The following is a 9,420-nucleotide window of genomic DNA, read 5'->3' on the forward strand; positions in this document are numbered from 1 at the left end:
CTGCACAAAGCTCACAAACAATAGCTATTTGATTGACTCCATAGTTGGCTAAAGAATCTACCTTCATAGACAGCGCTTGGAGCTGCGGTGCAATAGCTGTAGCTGCATCAACTTCCAGAATACCTGCTACCTTCCCAGGTATCATCCTTTGAGTTGGGTTTTGATACTCATTTGCAGCCATAGTTTCAATGAGATTATAGGCCTCAGTGTAGATTTTGGCCCACAAGGCACCTCCAGAAGCTGCACCGAGCATGGGCCGCGATTGGGCCTCCAAACCATTATAGAACCCAGTGATCACCATCCAGTCAGGCATACCATGATGTTGACATTTTCTCAATATCTCCTTGTAGCGCTCCCAAGCTTCGCACATAGATTCTCCTTGTTGCTGCGCAAACTGAGTAAGAGCACTCCTCATAGCCACAGTCTTGGCCATTGGATAGATTTCACCAGAAACTTTTGCGCGAGATCTTCCCAAGTAGTGATGGACCCAGCTGGTAAAGAATGTAACCAGTCCTTAGATTTGTCCCTCAGAGAGAATGGGAAAAGCCTCAGCTTGATAGCCTAATCAGTAACACCATTATATTTGAAAGTACTACAGATCTCGATAAAATTCCTGATATGCATGTTGGAATCTTCAGTCGCAGCACCTCCGAAAGAAACAAAATTTTGCACCATCTGAATAGTGCCCGACTTGATTTCAAAAGTATTGGCCTGAATAGCCGGATGAATGATGCTTGACTGAATGTCATCAATTTTAGGCCGAGAAAAGTCCATAAGAGCTAGATCAGCTTGAACTATATGATCACCCATTATTACAGGTTCTTTCTTTTCACTCTCTTTATCCGAATCTTCAAAAACTATCTTCTCCGAAAAGTCAAGAGCTGTATCTGTCTCCTCAGCCGTATCTAGATTTCTCTTGCGGGTGCGAGAACGTGTTTGCATAAACGCTCGCTAGAGTACCTGATACACAACCGCAAGCAGTAAGTAACAAGTCTTTATCAATGAATCCTAATGACCACTGATGGCAAGTACATAAACTAAACAAATTAACACTGAGTCCGTGGCAGCAGCGCCAAAAACTTGTTAGGGCGAAAACATGCGCTAAATAAATCACGCAAGTATACACGTTCGCAAGTAATATAGAATGATTTCTAGATCGTTCCCACAGAGACTCTGATTAATTATATTTAATTAACACTTACTCACCAATGTATGATTACTCTTCAATGTCAAGAAAATAAAAATTAAGATTGATTAACTAATATTAACTATGAGACCATAACTTCATTACTACTTCATTCAATAGTTATTGTTATTACCCTTAGCATGTAATGATGATGATATTAATCGAACAACACGAAACTGATAAACGCCAACTTTCGTTGTACGAATACCATTCTACCAAGCATCCACAATTAAGATAGAAGTTGAATAGGCATTAATTATGTTGAGACCCTATATGTCTACAAAATTTGACAACATAATGAATTAAGCGCAAGTTATTCATTATGATTACATAGGGCAAGTAAAACGGTTAGAGTTACCCACTAATCATGCATACAATACATGAACCTATGCTAGCATGGCAAGTTCTAAATCTCAAGATTCACTGTCGCTTCTCAAGAGATTAACAATCTATCTTACATGTTCGCGACGCACATAAGACGAATAAGCACAACCTATGCTAGATATCATACAATCACCACATACCAAGGTATTAAACAATTAACTAAAAAAATCCATAGTAAATCCGCTATGATCCCATGATCACGATTAGCCTATAATAGAACTCATCGTCACCATGGGTTCATATGAAAACATGATAATAACACAACAATAAAAACTAAAAAATACTTAATAAAAAAGAAGTACGTCACAAGAGTATTAAGGTTCAAAGAGTAAATGTAATAACCCCAATTTTTGGAAATTTTTGAAACCCTTATGGATAGTGATTTTGCAGATTATGCTGAATGAGAAAACTTTTCATGCCACACTATGTAGGGGTTCTGTTATTGATCTTCTGGGATATTATTAGTACTCTATGTGGTATATAAGTGTATGTAAAGATCGTCAGAATCCAATTTCCGAACACTTTGATTTTTCCCGGAAATCCACTAGATACGGAAAGAATTGAGTATAAGGTAGCAGGATAAAAAGGATTTAAATTAAAGGATTATAATAGAGGATCATAAAAAGGAATATAATGTATGGAGATAGGTTAAGGGAACCTAAGTAATAAGATCCCGGGTATGATCCCTCAAACGATAAACGAAAACGAAAGTTAAGCGAACCGTATAACAGATCAGCGGTCATTAGGCAAACAATTAGGAAGTTAATCAAAGGGATAAGAGAAGATGATGTCACCCAACCAATGAGAAGAGGACAAGGAGGGAAAGATGACATCACAGCATGACATAGGCATGACATGGGAAGGAAGGAGATGTGGTGGATTATTAACCACACAAAATCAAGGGCAAATAGGTAATTTACTAAAACAAAAACAAAACCAAATCAACCAAGCCAAATAATTCATTCTTCATCCAAAACAAAAAGAAACCAAGGCATTATTTTCTTCATTTGCTCTCGGCTTTTTACTATTTCAAAGGCAAGAAAATTCAAAATCCAAGATCAAAGCTTCCTAAATTGGTGAGTTAATTCCCTAATCATCCTTATGCATAGTTATGGCTATATCATGAGTTTAAGCCTTCAATTCTTTCTCAATCTTCTTCAATAAATCAATGAAGAAGACAATGAATAGTGTTTTCAAGGTTTTTAACTTGAATTTTTCTTGTTTTCCTTTAAGATCCAAGCATCCCTAAGACTTCTCAAGGCTTCTTAAGGCTCTCTAGCTACTCCCACCACTTCAAGGAAGGTATATCATCTCCAAACCCTAGCTTTAATTTGTATATTAGGTTGAATATGATTGTGAGGGTAAAGAGTAGCTTGAAACTTGTTTGTTTAAGAGTTTGGGTTGGAATGGTGGTGGTTGATTTGTTGAAATCTTAAGAGTTGGTTAAAGAATGTAGTATAGTTTAAATTCAAGTTTTGGGATTAAGTAAATTGTTTATAATGAGTTGATTTGGGGCTGCTGTAATGTAGTTTATATGGAGGTTTGATTGGGTTGTGAATTGGAGTTGAAATTGTGGTTGTTGGAATTGGTTTAAATTTGGGAAATCGAGTAAACATAGCCGTCGTAACGTCCGATTTTCTTTAGACTGCTTTTGTGCATAACATTAGGACCCGAGAACCCCCTGCTAGATTTTGACCATTTCCATGTTTAGATAGTTCGTGTTGCGAGCTTCGTTTTGATATGTGGTTCGTTTGATTCCGATGAACGGTTTAGGAGAAACGGCCGTTTTAAGTAACGACGTTTCGCGAACGAACCCTTACCCCTCGCCTTACTTTGAAACATAGGTTAAAGACCTTAAAGGACTAATTGAAGTATGAAACATTTATGTAAGGTGTAATAGGCAGTTGGTAAGACACTCGAGAAGAAATCGCCTTAAAACTCGTAATGGTTAAATTATTAAAAATGGTGGAGCCGAGGGTACTCGAGTGACTTAAGAGAATCAGTAAGAGCAAAACGAGCGTTAGAGTCTAAGTTGGTTAGAGTATAGATTTACAAGTGACTTTGGTTTAATTCCAACTTACTTGTTGCTTATAGGTTACCAGACTCATCCCGAGCCATTCGTAACCCCCAGTCACTCAGGCAAGTTTTCTACCCGTTATAACTGTTGTTGTCATGTATATGTGTATATGCATGATCTTGCGTTAAATGCATATTTGTTATAGCAAATTCTTGCGATATATTGTAGCATGTTATATGGTACATATGCATGCCTGTTTCATATTCTTGCCATATATATCTGTTGGTTCAGTTGATAATACCTATGCTAGAGGATAACAGTAAATTGCATATACCCTTAGTATAGGGACCCAAAGGTGAAAACATTTTCTAAAACCGGGAGTCGAGGATCCCGAGTAGATTTTGTATATATATATATATTTATATATATATGGCTATAGTTTTCAAAACTATTAATCGAATAAGGGTTATTCGATAACTTTATTTTATTATTGAATATTATTTCGAATATTCATTCGAGGGTTTATGACTCAGTTTATATTATTTAATGATTATTAATTGGATAGTCATTTGAGGATGTATTGACTCCTTTATTTTATTTGATGAATATTATTTATAATATTCATTCGAGGTATTATGACTCCGCTTATTATTTAATAATATTCTTTATTTTATTTAACAATAATGTTCGATAATCAAACTTACTTTTGATATTCAAATAAAGATATTACTTTCGTATAAGTATATCTTTGGTTATTTAATACTCATTTCAAGTATAAGTCTTACAACTTCTACTTCAATTATTTGTATAAAGATTATTCTTTATGGGAATATTATTTAAATATTAATATTCAGATATTTTCTAAATATATTGGGACTGATTTACTTCATTAAATCAGCATTACTCCAAACACTCTTTAAAGTGTTTTCGAGTCTTCAAAATGATTTTTAAAAGTTAGAGCGGATCCCAAAACTCATTTTTATATTTAATATCTTCCTTTTTAAAGGGGATTTAAATACTCTCTCAAAACCTGAGGGATCAGGCTCTGTGGTGTATTTTATATTCGCAACGAGGTTGCAGTTTTGGTAAATGAATTGATTACTTACCCAACGTTCGGGAAGTAAGTCCATCTATCGAGTCGGCATAAGCAATATGGGCTCAGTGGGCATCCATGATAGTGTAAGTGGCTCAGTGGGAGTCCATCAAATGCATAAGTGGCTGAGTGGCAGTCCAGCATAAGGTCCTATTGCGACCAGGGTGATGACCAGTGGGGAATTCGTCCATCTACTAGTAGAAAAGGTTACTTATTGGTATCTTTGCCTGATCAGCAAGATATCAGGTTTATGCCAAAATTCTTTCCTTTCCAAATTTATTGGATATTGCAATTCTGTTCATACTTTACATAACAGAGGTTTTCAGGAAACGTATGTATATATATATAGGTGTATATATATATCGGGACTTAATGAAGTATATCATAACTTCATTTCCTTCAAAATATTTCAAAGATTGAATCTATTCAAGTCTTATCTTGTAGTCTCATCAGTGTGATGAACTTTTGAAACTAATTATCACTTGAACGTTGGTAGTTCAAGTAGTATTTGGAAAAGATATAAGTATATTGGAGTATCTTGTAACTTCATCTTTTAAACTTATATCTAGTAAATGATTATCTTATGCATGACAAAGATTTTCAGATAAACGTTGAGACAAGGTTAGATATATGAGATCACCTTGCAATGATATTTTTATACAGTTATAAACTGGAACTATGTGTATATTATGCATGAAAGAGGACTTCTAAGATTTTGAAAAGTATATATGTATATATACTGAATATTTTGCGACTTCATCGCATTAAGATATCAAACTTGGTTCATTTCTTTTGACCAAGATTTTCATGAGTACTATGAGAAGGCTCATATATTGTTAATCATTATACATATTATTTTGGTGGGCTTGCTGCTCACCCTTGCTTTCTCCTTTCATCACACAACATCAGATAGACAAGATGAACAGGACCAAGCTCCCGATTCGCAAGCGGTTAGAAAACGTCCTGCAGTCTTCTGGAAGCGTTGATGTCGCTGTAGCTGAGGTAGGAACTACCAATAGGCTAGGCTTTCAGCTTTTGATGTGCCAGACTTATGTATAATATGAATTGTAATAATGGCAAAGAAAATGTAAATTTATTCAGAAAACCTTTTAAGGTGTATTGGCATATAATTGTGGAATAAAAGGACTTGTGATTATTTTTTTTGGATGTTCATCTCTGAGACTATAACTTGTGGTGTGTGTGTTTATTGTGGGGTCACAGTACAGAGTAGTTGATTGATTATTAAGATTCGGTGTTATTAAGGGAAATGGAACTCGTGACAACCCGGATCCCCGACCCCGGATTTGGGGGTGTTACAGAAGTGGTATCAGAGCTAAGCGTTATAAACCTCAGAGATGATGTGACGTTAAGATAATAAGTTCACCAATATAATAAGAACTCTTTCCAAGTTCATAGTCGGGCTACCTAACGTAGTACTGACAGTTAAAACCCTTACGGGAACCCTTATAAATATCGTGATAGTAACATAGTTCGTTCTCGTATAGGGCAGCGGGGCACCGAACCCTGAGGTTCAGGAGCATCAGCATGAGGATGTTTTATTACAAGTTGGAGATCAAATTGTGAATCTGATAGAGTACCCCAATGAGGGACCGGATGAGGTTCAGATTGAGAATGTTGTGGTTGAGGATGTTATTCCGGAAAGGATTGTGGCTGAGGAGGATCTCATGGAGCATCCTGATGAGAATGAAGAGAGGACCGCTGAGGAATTAATGACCGTAGTCAGGGCGACTACCAGAGAAAGAATGGCCGCGAGGGTGGCACTAGAGGATGAAGAGTTACCAAGGGCACAAAGGATAATGAGGGCAGAAGGAGTGGGGCCTTCCACGACACCAATTATACCAGTATCAGACCCTCTTCCAGAGGTTCCTGTAGACATCTATGAGGTTCCACCAATTCCTGTTCCATCCCCGGTACAGAGCCCAGCACCTACTGAGGAAATGCCACCTTTATCTCCTGCACCATTGTCACCTGATACCGTGCTTGGTTATCCATTTGGATCTCCTGGGTCTACACCACCTGCACCCCATGGACTGCTAGATGCTACCACTCAGGCTTCTCTTATCACTGATTATCAGATGACTTTGGGTGGCCTGTCTGAGGCCCGTAATGTTAGGAGTGATCTATTGGATCGACTTACTGCACCGAGGATTGAAGGTGGGGTACTTCCGGCAGGATTAGCGTATAGCATGGAAAGGATTGAGGCTACCACCCATGTTACAGCTAGAGGCCATCTTGAGGGTCAGGTTGATCCAGCTCTACTTGCGACTATCTTAGACCTCATCACCTCTGTGATGGAGCAGGTTAGGGATGTCGTGCGTGCCCGCATTTCTTGATCCATAATAGTGTGCAGAATCTGAACAATCTGACAAGAATTTCATGCAGCACCGCTTTTGGAGGATTAGCCTAAGTTATGGATGATTAGTTTTAATGACTAGATGATTATCTATGATAGTACCTTCGGGATAGAAGCGATCAGATCAAATGATGTAATTCTCTTTAATGTGTTCAGTTGTTGTACCCTCGAACAAATGGTTATGTATATATTCGTTAATTTCAGTTCAGATCAGTTTGTTGGGATAAGATCACATTGTTAATTGCTCTATTAACACTTAAGAGAGTGTCATGAAGTTTATCGAACTTAAGAATTCATAATTTGCAATCATGCAAGGATAGAACGAGGGAAAGACTTAAGTAAAGTAAGTAAGACAATTATCCAGAGATTCTCAAAATTTTCCAAAGTAATATGCCCCCACAAGGAATAAGATTAGGGGCAAACCTTGAATGTGATAATCAGGGAGGTCGCAATTAAGATATAAGGAACCCAGGATATAATAAAGTGGAAAATGAGGATTTTAAATTAAAAGATGACCCCAATTATGGGGAGTAGGAAGAAAAATTTAGACTAAGAAAACAGAAGTCGAGCGAGATAAGGAGACCCGAGACGGTACTCCTATACGGAAATTCATGGACCTGTCTAAACAGAACTTATACTTTATTCCCAACCACCACCTTGAGGAAACAATGCGGTAGGAAATCCTTTCATGACCTTTAAGTCGCTAAGCTCTCGGAGTTCCACGGAACAGATTGACCCAGTCGAGGCAAGAGCCTGGCTAAAGGAAATATAGGAATCATTTGAGATTCTAAATGATTGACGAATCACAAAAGACTGTTTTTGTCACTTACCCTCCTAAGAGAAGGGCCACCACTGGTGAAAGACCAAGAAAGGCACGGAGCCAGGGGTTAGAATAAACTGATTAAAGTTCAGACAATTGTTTTCGGGAAAGTACTTCCCAAGGTTATGGAGAGAGTGCAAAAGCTTTAGAGCCAGAACAAAGGCGGACGAGTATGATGTATTATGAATCTAAGTTGTAAAAGTTATCAAGATTCGTTCTGAGGACACGAATCCAGAATGACGGGATGTTTGAAATCAATGCTTATGTTGTGTTGGTTCATGAAATAATGATAAGAGAAAGGAAAATAAAAAGAAACTGAAGTGGAAAGGAATATAAAGGCAATAGAATTTGAGGAATGATAAGGAAGTAAGAAATTAGGAAAATTGAATGAAGGAAGTGACCTTCAAGAATGTGAAGTGTAAGACCGGTGGCTTGATACCCAGAAAGGGAGACGCCAGGTATGAAAGATATCCCAACATTGAGATGACTGTTGAGATAAACAACAAAAGTAAATAAGGAATTATTAAGAAGAAGTTCACGTTGAACACGACCAATATCTTCCAGAACATCCTTGTTATCGTTACCAAATTAGGCAAGAAAAGCGGATAACCGTTGTTATCTTTTGGAGGCCATATTGATTGACCTCATGTTGTATACAGATGTTATTATAAAATTAGGCATATACTATCGAGGTGGGAATGATTGAATAAGACACCCTTATCAGGGATATATGACTTGATTTATCCATGGAAGGATGCAGGTACCTTTTAAAGGTGGAATTAAGGATAGAACATCGGTAACTTAAAATGAATCCTAGGGGAATGCATAAAGGTTGGCATTTCACCCTTAATAGGGACAGTATGAGTTTTGACAGTATGATTTGGAAAGGGTTAAGGTAACAATAACCTTTAAGAATTAGTGGAGAAATTTTTCAGACGTATATAGACAAAGGTTCTAGTAATAGTGAATGGTATTTTGATATGCCCTATATCTAGGGAATACAGGAGGAACGATTGAAGGATAACCTTAGAGGTTTTACAAGGAGAAAGGTAATATTCAAAATTCTCAAGAATAAAAATGTTGATAAAAGAAATATGACGTAATTATAATGATGCCAAGTGGGGCACGTGTTAAACCACGAGAAAGTATGGATCGAACCAGTAAAGGTCGAAATTGTTCAGGGCAATTAGGACCTAAGACAAAAGATGTTCTAAGTACGATCGAGAGTCAGTCGCGACAGTGATTAACCTCTAAAGACTGAGGCAATAACTTATGGAAAAATGGTGATTTTTTTTTCTCATCAGATTTTAATGAAAACATCTTCACATAAGCTGTGATGGAAATGAGGTAGAAAATTTAGTTGAAGGTGGTTAAAAGACATTGATTATAAGGAACTATGACTATCAGGAAAGGCCAAAGAGGTGGCCGACACTTTAAAGGTAAAAGGATAATTGTAGGCGCTTGTGCCAAAGGATACAGTGATGTGGTTAAAGCTGTGAAGGTTGTATTATGGTTTGGAAGATTGACATTCCTTCTGATGACTGTG

At 37.2% G+C, this 9,420-nt stretch overlaps 1 non-coding gene across 1 annotated transcript; it reads left to right on the forward strand.

Annotated features, from left to right (window-relative positions):
- Positions 1–311: 311 nt before the first annotated feature.
- Positions 312–418, forward strand: LOC141662726 (small nucleolar RNA R71). Its single transcript, XR_012550825.1, has one exon. It is a non-coding gene; the product is annotated as a small nucleolar RNA R71 (small nucleolar RNA).
- Positions 419–9,420: the final 9,002 nt, after the last annotated feature.

The sequence above is a fragment of the Apium graveolens genome, chromosome 5 (assembly GCF_009905375.1).
Source record: "Apium graveolens cultivar Ventura chromosome 5, ASM990537v1, whole genome shotgun sequence".
NCBI lineage: Eukaryota > Viridiplantae > Streptophyta > Magnoliopsida > Apiales > Apiaceae > Apium > Apium graveolens.